General features: G+C 33.5%; 1 long non-coding RNA gene across 1 annotated transcript; it reads right to left on the reverse strand.

Moving 5' to 3' along the window:
- Positions 1–8,124: 8,124 nt before the first annotated feature.
- LOC141332098 (uncharacterized) lies at positions 8,125–15,390 on the reverse strand. Its single transcript, XR_012355285.1, has 3 exons — positions 15,250–15,390; positions 10,838–10,877; positions 8,125–8,436 (listed from the first exon to the last, which is right to left on the reverse strand). It is a non-coding gene; the product is annotated as an uncharacterized lncRNA (long non-coding RNA).
- Positions 15,391–15,464: the final 74 nt, after the last annotated feature.

Raw genomic sequence — 15,464 nt, forward strand, 5'->3', positions numbered from 1 at the left:
CAAGCATATTGTGTTTTGAATTATGGGTGGCACTTCCGGTTTGGGGAACTTCCATTCAAAAAGACTGAAATGAATCATTTTAAGTCATAAGGTTGCCCTACAAATATGGCTTACCCATCTGTTTGACTGAATGAGCTGTCGATTTTCTTTTGTGGTTTTTTTTCAGACATCATGAGAACAACGTAACACTTGGTTTTTTTAATGTGGAATGATAAAAAAAAAGAATAGCAAAAGCTCTTTTCAGTGGCTGCATTCTTTTCCTCATAATTATTTTCTTTTTTCCTTTGAATTCTGCTGTAATAGTATGAATAAGGACAACTGCACATTTGTGGTCTGTTCTCCCGATTTAACTTACAATATATTCCATTAATAATTTACTGGAATCCACAAAGAATATCTTGTTTTTCTCCTCACACAAAAAATAATTAAATAAATAAATAAAAAATGTTTTTCTTACTTAGATGTTTTGTCTTGTTTCCAATCAAAATATCTAAAAATTCTTAAATCAAGAGGGTTTTTTAGACAAGTGAACAAATCATTGCCTTGTTTTCAGAAAGTCAAAATTAAGTGAGTTTTTTCTTAGAACAAGCAAACTAATCTGCCAATGGGGTAAGCAAAATAATCTTATTTCAAACAGAAAACAAGATTATTTTTCTTACCCCACTGGCAGATTATTTTGCTTGTTTTAAGCAAAAACTCATTTAATTTTGACTTTTTTTTTTTCTGAAAACAAGACAATATTTTCTACTTTCTTTTACAGTCTAGAAAATCCTTCTTGATTTAAGAATTTTTAGATATTTTGACTGGAAATAAGGCAAAAATTAAGAAGTAAAAAAAGCAAGAAAAGCATGTTTTGCAGTGCAATTGCTCACATCTCTTTCCAGGTTTGTTTTCAAGGGTAAATACATTTTTTTGTCAAAATGACAGAAATCACTTTGAAATAGTGATGCAATGAGGAAGTTAATGAACTTTTTTTTATTAAGACTACGCATGTTACATAATACAGATATATATTACTAGAGTAATTACTAGAGCACATTTGACTTGATTTTCTCACTGTGGGAATTTTTTTTCACAGCATCATGGGTAATGTATTTATTTTTTTTAATAACGTGAACTGATGGCTTGAACAAAATGATATACTATTGATTAATAACCTTGTAGCTCTTAGTAGGCATGTCTTTAACAGTGTATAAGTTATCATTAAACATCAATGGAGGAAATGCATTTTCACTTCTGGAACTCACCGGGCCAAACCTGAATGTGAAAACCACGCCACTACATTATCATACAAATAAAAATAAATACAAATTAAGACCATATATATAAATATATAAACACACAAAAAAAAGAAAGAATAAAAAAAAAAGAATTAATACAATTCATTTAAGTGAAGGGCTGATTTTTGTGAAGAAAAAAATAATGATATTTGTTTTTTCTGACATTTTCTGAATTTAATTTGATAGTTTGTAAGTTTTTGAATAAATGCAATCTAAAAAAAGCAGTCTGCATTTAAATATAAACCAACAATAAATAACAACTACAAAAACTATAGCTGCAAGCAGCAATTAAGAGGCCAAGCACAAGAGAGGAAAATGAAGAGCTAAGGAGCTGTCTTTAATTACTTAGTAAAGACCAAGGTTCTCCAACTCTGCTTCCTTCCTGCAGACTTAAGTTCCAACCCTGCTTCAACACACCTGTCTGTAATTAAGGAGCCCTGAACACCTTGATTAGCCGGTCCAGGTGTGTGATTAGAGTTGAAGCTGAACTCTGCAGTATAGACCCTTTTTCTGGGTTTTTCTTAGGTGAAGACAAAAAAGACTCCCCTTTTTGTATTTGATTATTCTTTCTTAGCAAGTTCTTGAAAAATCCAGCCACAATCACAGCAATATACATACAATTACAGACGATTAACCCATTTCATCCCACCGGTCACAATTGTCCAATTTTCATTTTAAAAGCTCTAAACACTGACTGATGTTTTAGTGCAAATTGTCACATGACCAGAGCAGTTTATTTCCTGTTTGCACCATGAGACGATGATGGTTGCACCAAAGCTCCAAAACATAAGGCTAGTGAAGTATGTTAACATAAAGATATGCCAAAGATTTTTGGTACACATTATCTCTAAGGTGTCTAGTATTAGTATATAAATTCACATACACTGCAAAAAAAAGTAGTTTCAACTTAATATAATTTGTTACTCCGCTGCTTTAAAATTTTTAGTTCAGTCAACTTAAAATTTTAAGTTACTTAGTGTTAATTTGAGTGACAACTGCAATATTTTAGTTGACTAAACTAAACATTTTTAGGGCAGCGGGGTAACAATTATTTTAGGTTAAAACAACTATTTTTTTTACAGTGAGTGATGCTGTACATACTTTATTCATTTATTTATTTATTTTTTAGCGATTTATTTTAATTGTTTATAATGACAGGTACACTGTAAAAAGTTTTCACCAGATTCAACTTAAAAACCTAAGTTCAGCAGCTGCCTTAAGTTTTTAAGTTAAATCAGCTTAAAACTACAAGTCATTTTAACTTATTACAATAAAAATGAGTTGATATAACTTGTAAATTTAAATGGCTTAAGTTGATTTAACTTAAAATCTTAAGGCAGCTGCTAAACTTAAGTTTTTAAGTTGAAACTGGTGAAAACTTTTTACAGTGTATATTCAGTTTTGTTGAGTGTGGTCATAGAATGACTAAACATGTTGACATGGGATAACAGTGAACTTAGGTTTACAATAGAAATCCAATGCGGTTGTTAGTGAAGATTGCACCAAAATGTTGCAATGGCAAAATATTGCACTGAATCAAAAGTTCAAATGTTACAAATTTGTTACAATATTGATGTCACGATACCGGTAGCACTAATATAACAATGTAACGATATATGTTACAATGAATGACACATGCTTTGGATATTTTCTAGGAAAAAGTTGTGATTAAAGGGTTAAGCATAAATCAATCAATTCGTCAATTTTTTTACACACATACATTATTACATACACGACATAATCGTGAGATGCCTAAGAGAGCTTTAGACATGTAATACAAACTATAATCCATAACAATAAAATACTTTAACCTTTTCTGATAAGTGGTGTGCGCTGCAAACGTGAACATTTTATATAACTAGCATACACGTTTCACTTTTTGTGAGAAGAAAGCACCCCTACGACAACTTTTTAAAGTGAATGGTAATGTTTTAATCCAGCATTACATACAAATGTAATTTTAACATTAGTGTCATTTTAACATCAGTTTAGGAACTGAATAATAAAAAAGAAAAATAAAGCACTGCTTAGTCTTCAATCTGTGAATTCAATATGCACTGATTCTTATTTAAACTAACAAAAGTCATTTAGGCAAGAGCAATGAGTTGATTTTGTTCATAGCCCCAAATATTGCAAGCTGTAGCGATATGCATATTGCAATATGTACATTTTCGAAATTTCGATAATTTTAATATATTGCACAGTCCTAGTCAGAATCCACTAAAGCATTGCAAATATACAGCTCAATGTCCATTTTTGCACTAATTCCATCCAATCTGTTTACATGCTTTATGGGAACGGTTTGGTCTATTGAAAATATTTCGTTAACTTTTTGCCAGCATTGTCTGAAGATGATCTAAGCCAATTTTGGTAAAAATCAGACAAACCATCCAGGACGAGTTCTTAAGCAGGCCCGTAGCCAGGGGGGGTTCGGGTGGTTCGAACGAACCACCCCATATTGCCAAAGGTCCATAATTAAAAAAAAATGTTTTATTTATAAACAAGTGATCTTTTAAATAACGACATTTAAAGCCATGCAAAGTATATACCTTAATTAGTGTAAAAGCTTTAATTATTAAAGATGTCATAAATTTGGGCAAGGAAAGACAAGAATCGCATTATGGATTAAATGCGCTAGTCATTTAAAGCGTGCCACACAGACCAATATCCGCTCAGATAAATGCAAATTCACTAGAGCAGACGCGTTTACTAGTGAGCACTAAACAGCGCTGTAAGATCCACAATGAAGCGCTTGAATTTAGTAAAGAACACAACTGACTTTGCGACTTAAACAGGCGAAACACTGTGCGCGACGATACAGTCAGAATCATTTACCATGTAGCCTATTTATTTTACACTAACTGCACCATGGTATTGTGGCAGAAATGCGCAATATTATATTATATTAATGTAGACACGTATTAACTGTAAAGTAATGTTATATAATTATAGTATCTATAGCATTTGTGCATTTATACTAAATGTATTTAGACAACTGTTCTTTATACAAATACATAGAAAATATGTAGTTCATTTTTATACCATGGTGTTGAGGTGCTATAGGCCTATGTGTGTGTTTTTACTAGTTATAATGTATGCTACTAGCAAGGGTTCATTTTAATAACTCAAACAGTCAGAATAATTAAACTTCACCATACAAAAATGAGCTTGTTATAATTTTTACAGATGTTATTGTTTTTTATGAACATTATCTGAGCTGTAAATCATGATGGAGGTTTAATATTTTACCTGACATTGCTTTATCCCGCTCATTCAATATTAATTCTATTTCTGCAGGTCTTAAAATAGGAAACAAAAAGCCATAATTTTGCAGATACCATGTAGGCCTAAATAAATAAATAAAACTCCTTTCTTGATATTTGTGTTTTGAAAAGGAGGACACTGCACAGGGCCCAGAGGTTGAAAGGGGTCCAGAAAACTCAGTGCTGTGGTGTAGCATGGGTCAAGGAAGAACACGGTACTTTCTGACTAAAGACAGTTCTGGACCCTTTTTAAATTGTCATCAACTTTTTTATTATTCTTGTTCAATTTGCACACTGAACATAGTTGTTGCTCTTATTTTTGAACTCTCAAAATGCACCAAATGAATGGATTTACCTTTAAAATGTATACAATTTTCTCCAGGGGAGCATGCCCCCGGACCCCCCTAGAGGGATACACATTCATCCACCATTGTCTCTCTAAATTCTACATGACCATGATGTGAGCCCTCAACCATGCAGCACCATTACCCCCTGATGTTTTGGCTCAAGCCGAGTTTTTTTATTTAAATCTTACAAACATAAACTTAATTGGAAGTGTGTCAGTGTAAAGGATCTGTGCATTTATTGCATTACACCGTGTCTCTTGTGGCTATTTATTAATTGCTTTAGGTATTTGTGTATATTTACTGAATAAGGTAGTAAATGATCTTGGTAAGTTTGACCTCAATTGTAGTAAATATGTTTGGTGCATCAAAAATCATGCTTATTAAGATACCAATAGACATGCTAATCCAGCACAAACGTGCATGAGAAGTCACCAAAATGAAGTAGGCTATTTGAACCTCATAATTAAATACAAAATGGGTGGGAACAGAAAAAGGTCCACTTTTTGAAAAAAAGAACCCCCCCCTTCTGCTAGGCTGGCTACGGGCCTGTTAAGAGTAGATTTTTTGAAAAATTCAGCATTTCAAAAATTCTTGACCTACAGAAAATGTAAATGTTGTTATGCATTCGATTTGGCACGAGCCAAGGAATCAGAAGAAAATAATTTTGCTTTTAGACCTTACAATTCAAAAAGTTATTAGCAGAAATATGACAGCAAATTTGGCCTATTGGTGGCGCTAGAGAGTATGAGTTAGAGACTCCAAATTGGCTGTGGTTAATGATGGGACTGTCCTCTATCTGTGTGCCAAATTTCATAACTTTCCCGCAGGTGGTTCTATGGGCTTCTACAGACTTTCAGAGTGGAGGAAGAAGAAAACCCTAAAAAGTGCACAAGGTAAAGAGCAAATATTGAAACATATTATCTGTGCTAAATTTCATTCATTATTCAGCATATCATAAATGTATATTTTTAAATGTGTATTTAAAATATATAAAACATATATGTGACCCTGGACCACAAAACCAGTCTTAAGTCGCTGGGGTATATTTGTAGAAATAGCCAAAAATACATTGTATGGGTCAAAATTATTGATTTTTCTTTTATGCCAAAAATCATTAGGAAATTAATTAGAGATTATGTTCCATGAAGATTTTTTTGTAAAATTCCTACTGTAAATATATTAAAATGTAATTTTTGATTAGTAATATGCATTGTTAAGAACTTAATTTGGACAACTTTAAAGGTGATTTTCTCAGGATTTAGATTTTTTTGCACCCTCAGATTACAGATTTTCAAATAGATGTATCTCGGCCAAATATTGTCCTATCCTAACAAAACATACATCAATAGAAAGCTTATTTATTTATTTATTGAGCTTTCATATGATGTATACATCTCAGTTTTGTGAAATTTAACCTTATGACTGGTTTTGTGGTCCAGGGTCACATATTTAAAAAAAAAAAAAAAAAAAAAAAAAATCCAAAAAACAATGTATAAACGATCCATTAAAAGGTCAGTAAAAAGTTGTCAGATCAAACAGCGCTGATCTCAGTCCAGGCGGGACCCGTTTCTAAGCAAACGTGAAATGTTTCTGTGCGCGTGTCTCTTGATTTATTTCTCGAGATGGACCCCGTGCGACAGAAACACAAAGCCCAGCGCAACACATGATGGAGCGCTTCATGGCCCCTTCATTAATTTCCCGCCCTGCGTCTCCGGCCCTCATTTTGCTTCAGGCTCGGTTTTGTTCTTGGAGCCAATAGAAACGGCGAGGAATAATTGATGCCCTGAGACTCCAGACAAGACAATAGGTCACAACAACAGGCAGCGTTAGATCGAGCGGCCGGCGCTCTGAGCCCAGAGAAAAACTCAACGAATATAATTTGGCCGCTGGAAGAGTTTGAGTTTGAGCGGCGGTTCTGAACGTGACGCTATTTGGACAAACGGCGGCTTACGGCCGGCAAAAGACGTCCTGTGACGGCAGGCGACACGCTTTCATCTGAAACACACGCCGTTTCCTTCTTTCATCTGAAATTCAAGCTGTTTTATTCAATGCCTTTTGCATCGTGATTTTCATGGGCATTAAAAACATTCCTCCCTCAAATATTCACTAATTTAAAACACACACGTTTGCCTTTTGACGTTCCCATAATTCCCAATAAAGAGTCTGTACTGTAGTAGCTACAGTATTTCTATTTTTTTTATATTTAATTTCTTGTTTTTAAAATATAATTTTACTTATTGTTACATTACAAAAAAGCCCTATTTCATTATTAATTTTCATTTAATTACTGTAAAGCATCCAAATGGTTGTTTTTTTTTTCTTTCTACAAACTAACAAATTAAAAACAGTTCAACAAATACTACCAAGCCTTTAAATATTTAAACAATACATTATTAAGTAATAAATTACATACTACAACTCTCCCCTTTTTTAATTACAGTAATAAAAATGTGGCATTATGTGACAATGTCATCTCAAAAATCAATCAATCAATCGGAAATTAAAATATATGTTTTTTTCCCCGTTTTGTTTGGTGACATTTTGTGTGATAAAAAAAGTCACATTGTAAAAAAGAAGTAAGCAAAAGTCTTGTGTTTTTTGGATTAATTAAATCAAAAATATAAACTAATTGACTCACCCTCACTTCACCCCATATGTGACCCTGGAGCACAAAACCAGTCTTAAGTCGCTGGGGTATATTTGTAGCAATAGCCAAAAATACATTGCATGGGTCAAAATTTTTGATTTTTCTTTTATGCCAAAAATCATTAAGAAATTAAGTAAAGATCATGTTCCATGAAGATCTTTTGTAAAATTCCTACTGTAAACATATCAAAATGTAATTTTTGATCAGTAATATGCATTGTTAAGAACCTAATTTGGACAACTTTAAAGGTGATTTTCTCAGTCTTTTTGATTTTTTTGCATCCTCAGATTTCTGATTTTCAAATAGATGTATCTCAGCCAAATATTGTCCTATCCTAACAAACCAGACATCAATAGAAGCTTATTTATTGAGCTTTCATATGATGTATATATCTCAGTTGTCAAATTTAACCTTATGACTGGTTTTGTGGTCCAGGGTCACATATGATGTACTTCCTTGAAATAAGCCCAAAAGCATTGATCATTCATCCAGCAAGTTTAACAATAGGTTTAATCATTCCTTAGATCGTTGTTCTTGTCTGTTTCACTCTATTCCGTTTTATATAAAGAAAAATATCCCAAAACATATTTAAAAGTCACACTGATTTAATTATTGAATTTCTCATACATGCATGCATTCATCCAACACACATCTTAATGGCTATTATTCAGTCATATTTTACAGGACAATGTGTATAAAGCATCCAGACAGATGAACGTGTATCTTGTCATTTTGTGTGAATCCTCACAGTGCAACCATGAAGGGACAGTTTGAGATTTTAGGTCATTAAATGCCTTTCTGTAGAGAAGCAGGAAGTGAGTAAAGCAGGAAATGTGTTTAGAGTTCAGGACGAGAGCCAGTCCTTCTGATCAGTGTCCAGCAGCCGCTGCCGTCCCGTCCTGACAGAAACCAAACGTCAATATGACAACATTACACACCAAACACACTCTACTGCCATGTGAAACAGCCCAGGACTGGATGTGTGAATATAGACTACACCCTATGGAATTCAATATTAATGTTACGTTATAAAACAACTTTGTCCACCGTTTTAAAGCAGAAGGACAGTTTAAATTAATACTTTTAGAATGATCCCATTGTTCAGGAGTCAAAGGTGCCACTGTCACAAATCATTGAACTGTTCACTCAACTGTTTTGTTCAAAAACACAGATTCATAAAAGAATGAAATTAGTCATTGAATCACGCACTCAATAGATTTGTTTAAATCCATTCAGAAATGAGAAACCACATCTGTGTGTTAATCATTTTAGATGGCAAAGTAACTGTAGCGATACACACATTCGTATTGAGCTGTTCGGTACAAGGTTTCGGTTCCGTATGCGTTAAGTACCAAATGATTCGATTCGTTGGACTAATCCTATTACATTTGGAAAATAAAAGAGCTTAAAGTCTGTGAAATACAATGTTCTCAGTGCAACTGTGTTCAACAAGGCACGTTGTGATAGTGAGTTTGTTAAGAGTTTTCCCTCTTTTCCACGCTTTTAAATGCCTGTGTGTCATTTTACTTTCAAATTAGCTGCAATTCTGTGTCTATTAATTAAATTGGCAACCACAAAACAGTACGGCAATCTTACTTAAATTAAACACAGATTGTTTTAATTTGTGACCCTGAAGCACAAAACCAGTCTTAAGAATCATGGGTATATTTGTAGAAATAGCCAAAAATACACTGCATGGGTCAAAATAATCGATTTTTCTTTTATGCCAACAAATTATTAGGGTATTAAGTAAAGATCATGTTCCACGAAAATATTAGGAAATTTCCTACCATAAATATCAAAACTTATTTTTTTTATTATTAATATGCATTGCTAAGAACTTCATTTGGACAACTTCAAAGGAGGTTTTCTCAATATTTTGATGTTTTTGCGCCCTCAGATTGCAGATTTTCAAATAGTTGTATCTTCGGACAAATATTGTACTATCCTAACAAACCATACATCAATGGTGAGCATATTTATTCAGATTTCAAAAAAAAAAAAAAAAAAAAAAAAAAGGTTTTGTGGTCCAGGGTCACACTTATTAACAAAACTAATACAAATACACCATGCTTTATGTAAAACAAGAAAAAAAAAAAATAAACTACACAAAGTTTAAATATAATACACTGAGAATCAGCAAACATAGTGGAACCATATGTGACCCTGGACCACAAAACCAGTCATAAGGTAAAATTTGACAAAACTGAGATGAATACATCATACGAAAGCTCAATAAATAAGCTTTCTATTGATGTATGGTTTGTTAGGATAGGACAATATTTGGCAGAGATGCATCTATTTGAAAATCTGGAATCTGAGGGTGCAAAAAAAAATTTGAATATTAAGAAAATCAGCTTTAAAGTTGTCCAAATTAAGTTCTTAACAATGCATATTACTAATCAAAAATTACATTGACATATTTACAGTAGGAATTTTACAAAAAATTTTCATGGAACGTGATCTTTACTTAATATCCTAATGATTTTTGGCATAAAAGAAAAATCAATAATTTTGACCCATACCATGTATTTTTGGCTATTGCTACAAATATACCCCAGCGACTTAAGACTGGTTTTGTGGTCCAGGGTCACATATAAATAAGAAACAAATGTAAAGAAATGTTCCAAAATTATTTTAGACAAACAGCAAACGTCAAGATGCCTTCCAAAGTGTAAAATATTGTTAAAGCAGGCACTTTTTCTAAACTAAAACTTTCATTAACTTCTTGTCTTTCTCACTTCACTCTCAGCTCGACTGCTGTTGATCCGAGATGCAGCTCTTATTGGCACACTGCATTGTTCAAAGTAAAAATAAATAAATAAATAAATAATTACTATATGATATTAGTTTTAATAAACAAAGCACTTTAAAACCATTTGAAAGATGTCTCTGGCATTTTGTATTTTTTGCTGTATCGAAAACGTACTGAACTGTGACACCACTGTGTCGTATCGAACCAAACCATGAATGTTTTATCAGCTAACTAATTACATTAGTTAGCTGATATTAACTTCTTGTTTATTAAACTTCTGTATGAAATAAACATCCGTTTTTTTAGTCATTTTGTTGTAATAAATATTAGCACAAATCTGAATTGAATCTGAAACATGAGAAAACGGCTGCTAAATGATCTGCGATGCTTCAGCCAAACGCAAAACAATGAAACACAGCAGCGCTGATGGACTGAATGAAAGACTATAATAATTAATGCAGTCTGATCAGAGCTAAATGTTGTCTGAAATGTCTGATTGTGGTGAGAGATGATCTGAAATGCTCTGTTTGTGACAGTATACTGACCACAGCAGCTGAGGATCAGAACCGGACAGGAGACTGACCGCTGTAAAACACACACATATACTTTCACATTAAACTGTCAGAATAATGTCATACACAGAGGTGTTATTACAGCCTAAAACTACTGAAAATATCATTACAAATGTGATGAGAAATAGTAAATAAATATGGCAAAAGCACTTAAAGGAGTAGTTCACTTTCATAACAACAATGTACAGATAGTGTACTCACCCCCTTGTCATGCAAGATGTTCATGTCTTTCTTTCTTCAGTCGTAAAGAAATTGTGCTTTTTTGAGGAAAACGTTTCAGGATTTCTCTCCATATAGTGGATATCTATGGTGCCCCGAATTTGAACTTCAAAAATGCTGCTTCAAAAGGCGATCCCAGCCAAGAAGAAGCGTCTTATCTGGTGAAACGATCAGTTATTTTCAAAACAAATTGACAATTTATATGTGACCCTGGACCACAAAACCAGTCATAAGGTTAAATTTGACAAAACTGAGATTTATACATCATATGAAAGCTCAATAAATAAGCTTTCTATTGATGTATGGTTTGTTAGGATAGGACAATATTTGGCCGAGATACATCTATTTGAAATCAGAAATGTGAGGATGCAAAAAAATCAAAAAGACTGAGAAAATCACCTTTAAAGTTGTCCAAATTAAGTTCTTAACAATGCATATTACTAATCAAAAATTACATTTTGATATGTTTACAGTAGGAATTTTACAAAAAATCTTCATGGAACATGAACTTTACTTAATTTCTTAATGATTTTCGGCATAAAAGAAAAATCAATAATTTTGACCCATGCAATGTATTTTTGGCTATTGCTACAAATATACCCCAGCGACTTAAGACTGGTTTTGTGCTCCAGGGTCACATATACGTTTTAACCTCAAACGCTCGTCTCGTCTCGTCTCTGCGATGCACATGCGTAGTCTGTGATCCGGGTTAATACAGTTAGGGGATGTCCAAAAACTCCCATCTCGTTTATCGTTTTGTCTTCAACAAAATCGTCCTACAATGCTGTTTTACCTTTTTTTGTAAAGAGCATTCGAGGTTCTTTGTATGTTTACTTTGTAAACACTGTGTCGGTACTTTTGCAGCGATGTAGATGTAGGGCGATTTTGAATTTGGGGAAGAAAACGAAATGGGAGTTTTTGGACATCCCCTAACTCTATTAACCCGGATCACAGACTACGCATGTGCATCACATCGCAGAGACGAGACAAGACGAGCGTTTGAGGTTAAAAAGTATACAAATTGTCAATTTGTTTTAAAAAATAACTGATTGTTTCGCTAGATAAGACTCTTCTTCCTCGGCTGGGATCGTTTAGAGCCTTTTGAGGCTGCATTTAAACTGCATTTTGGAAGTTCAAACTCAGGGCACTAGGGTCGGGTATCGTTTGAATTTTATCGATTCCGATTCCACGTTTCGATTCCAATTTTGTAAAAAAAACAACAACAACAACAACAAAAGTCAAGTATTAATATATCACGTTTATTTTCAGTGCTTGCTTGCAACATATTATTTTATTGCAGGGGTTCTCAACCTTTTTTTATACCGGGCCGGCGGGCCCCCCCTCCTTCTCAGGTAAATTTTGCAAGGCCCCCCTATGCCTGACAAGGTGTTTATTTTTTTTACCTTTTATATTAACCAAAACATTTGTTTTGCCTTTTTGTTTTTCTACTTCATGTTATAACATAAATTCAAACAAACTTTAAATTAAAGCTATACTTTTGAATTTAAAAGAAAACCCTTTGCTCTAACATTTTAACATTTAATGCAGATATTCTTCACAACTTCAGAGTACTCTTTCTTAAGTAAGTGAACCTGCCAAACAACAGGGAGATGCCAAAATACCACTCACTAAACCCTGTCCTTTTGAACTGGACTGACTGATTATCTACTGTTTGTATTTATTATAAAATAAACATATAAATGAAAAATACAATAAATGCATTCTAAATCTGTTGATGCTGGTGCTCATATGTGCATAAACACCACTGACCCTTACAAGATCCACCTCTATGGGTGAGCATTCATTATAAAACACTCAAAGGACATTCATTTTGACAACTATGCAAATATTTTGAAATTTCACGCAAAAATACTATGGATCAGATCCCCGAAATCATGAATAGTTTGTGAATCAACAGCGGACTTATGCGTGCCTAATGTACGTTACTAGCACTCTGATCATCTTTGACTTTACATTAACGGGAGGGTTTGTTTCATGCAGCCAAGAGATGAAGTAGATGTGTTCCCGCGGGGGTATAAGCTACTTTATGCGGGCTTTTCCGGGCGAGAGTGGGACGAAATAACATACATTTCTGCTGGAGCGGGCGGGCGCGGGAATAAAAAAAATCCGTCTCTTGCAGATCTCTAAGTTTGCGTGCAGCGGTAGCTTTGTCTTCGGTCTTTACAAAGTGTAGCCACACTTACGAGCGCTTCCCGTGAACCATCTAGTAGACTTTACATTACCACAGAAGGTCCTGGCAGATTGCTAGATGAAAAAAAATGCACCCAGGAATTAGGGCTGTGCAATATGGACAAAATAATCATATTGCGATTTTTTTGAACGAATATTGCGATTGCGATTTTATTTGCGTTTTTTTTTTTTTTTTTTCAAACAAGCTACATACATACATTCTAAATGTATTCAGTGCACAAGAAGTGCATAACAAAACATTTCACAATGAAATAACATATTATTAAGTTTAATAAACAAAACTGTAGTAAAATTGTCTTTAAAACAGTCAACATAAAATAAATTAGCCATGTTATTTTTTTCCCCGGTACTTTAGCCTACTTTGTGTAATAACGAAAACATTCATTTCAGTGGAAAAATAAGTCCAAAACTCTCTATTTCAACATTTTGAGGGCTCTACAATCTTTTTTTTTTTTTTTTTTTTAAGAAATTCTTATGTGTTTTAATTTTTCTGATAATGAAAAAGCATAAACATTTATTTTTAATCAAATGAAAAATAAACCCTTTTAATTGCTGGCAAACAAACAGAGGTTTACTGTTAAAATCAATACATGGAAGAAAAATTATATTCAGTTTAAAACATTTTAATAATAATTAAGTGGTTAATCTTGTTGTAATATTAATTTTTTATCATATATACTGTTCTATGTAAATTATTTAAATAGGAATATATAAACACCTACATTATACTGTACAAAAGTAATACAAGACTAATATCGTTCTGTTTACTTTTATTTTGACAGGTTGCCGTGAAGTTTCTGTGTGTACAGTATAATATGATGCTAGTTTTCTCAAATGAAACGGTAAAAGTGAAACTCGCAGCACCTTTGGAGATTGAGTTTATTTGTTCATGTGAAATGCAAATGCCAAAAATTAGTGGGAGCGTCACGGGATAGATAAAATCGCAGCCTTATGCGGTTTAGAAATCGCATGTGCTTAAATCGCGATTTTTTTTGCGATTACGATTAATTGCACAGCCCTACCAGGAATCGATTCGAGGAATCGAAATTTTAATTTTATAACAAGTATCCGATTCTTGATCTTAAGTATTTTCGATTCCCAACCCTACGGGGCGCCATACATATCCATTATAAAGAGAGAAATCCTGAAATGTTTTCCTCAACAAAAAAAAAAAAAAAAAAATTCTTTACGACTGAGGAAAGAAAGACATGAACATCTTGGATGACAAGGGGGTGAATACATTATCTGTAAATTGTTGTTATGAAAGAGAATTATTACTCCTTTAACAAGATGCTTGAAAGAAAAACTGACAATAAAATAAAAGCCATTTCAAAATATTAGTCAATACTGCAAACACATAGTACTAAAATAACACTGACAAGCACAAGTGATTTATATATGAACATTACTGTGTATAGAAATGATAGATATTCTGAATTATGAATTGATGAATCTCACAAAACATGTCTAGATCACTTTGCCCCCTAAATAAGATCATATACTCATTTTGATGTAAGTTTGTACTTTCATACAGAGCAGTCATGAAACTTTTATCACAATGCAAAACGTCCTGAAGAAAAAAAAGTTTTTTTTTTTTTTTTTTTTAAACCACTGAATAGAATGTCTCTTTTGGACTTGGTTTGTTTGATTCACAATTACATGAACTAGAATGTTATGCAGCAGTAAAATACATGATATAGAGAGCAGATTTCAGCTTTACACTACATAAGACGATGTTAGTTAAGCCTACATTAGCGATCTCGCACACAGCATGATTTCACACACATCACGTATGTGTTTGTGCATTTATTTTATACACTGGTGTCAAATAAAGCTGTAAATGTTCATAAACTCATTCATAAATAACCCCATCTCCAGTTCTTGAGTGTTGTGATCACGTGACTGTCTGTACCCCGCGGTTAACTCCAGGTTTGTGGCTGATGTGTGTCACTCACCGCTCAGGGAATCACGAAGTAAAAGATGAGGAAAACAATGACATCGAACAGCAGAAACATCCAGAAGTCATACCAGTAGGAATGTTTGGGCAGAGCCGGCAGAACGCCACGCGAGTCCTCCATGATCGCAAACACTTCCCGCTTCCGGTCTCATGCGAGTCACTCACATTTCCTGCTTCCGATGCATTATATAATAAAAGTCTCCGCAAACCTTC

The sequence above is a fragment of the Garra rufa genome, chromosome 3, assembly GCF_049309525.1.
Source record: "Garra rufa chromosome 3, GarRuf1.0, whole genome shotgun sequence".
Lineage (NCBI taxonomy): Eukaryota > Metazoa > Chordata > Actinopteri > Cypriniformes > Cyprinidae > Garra > Garra rufa.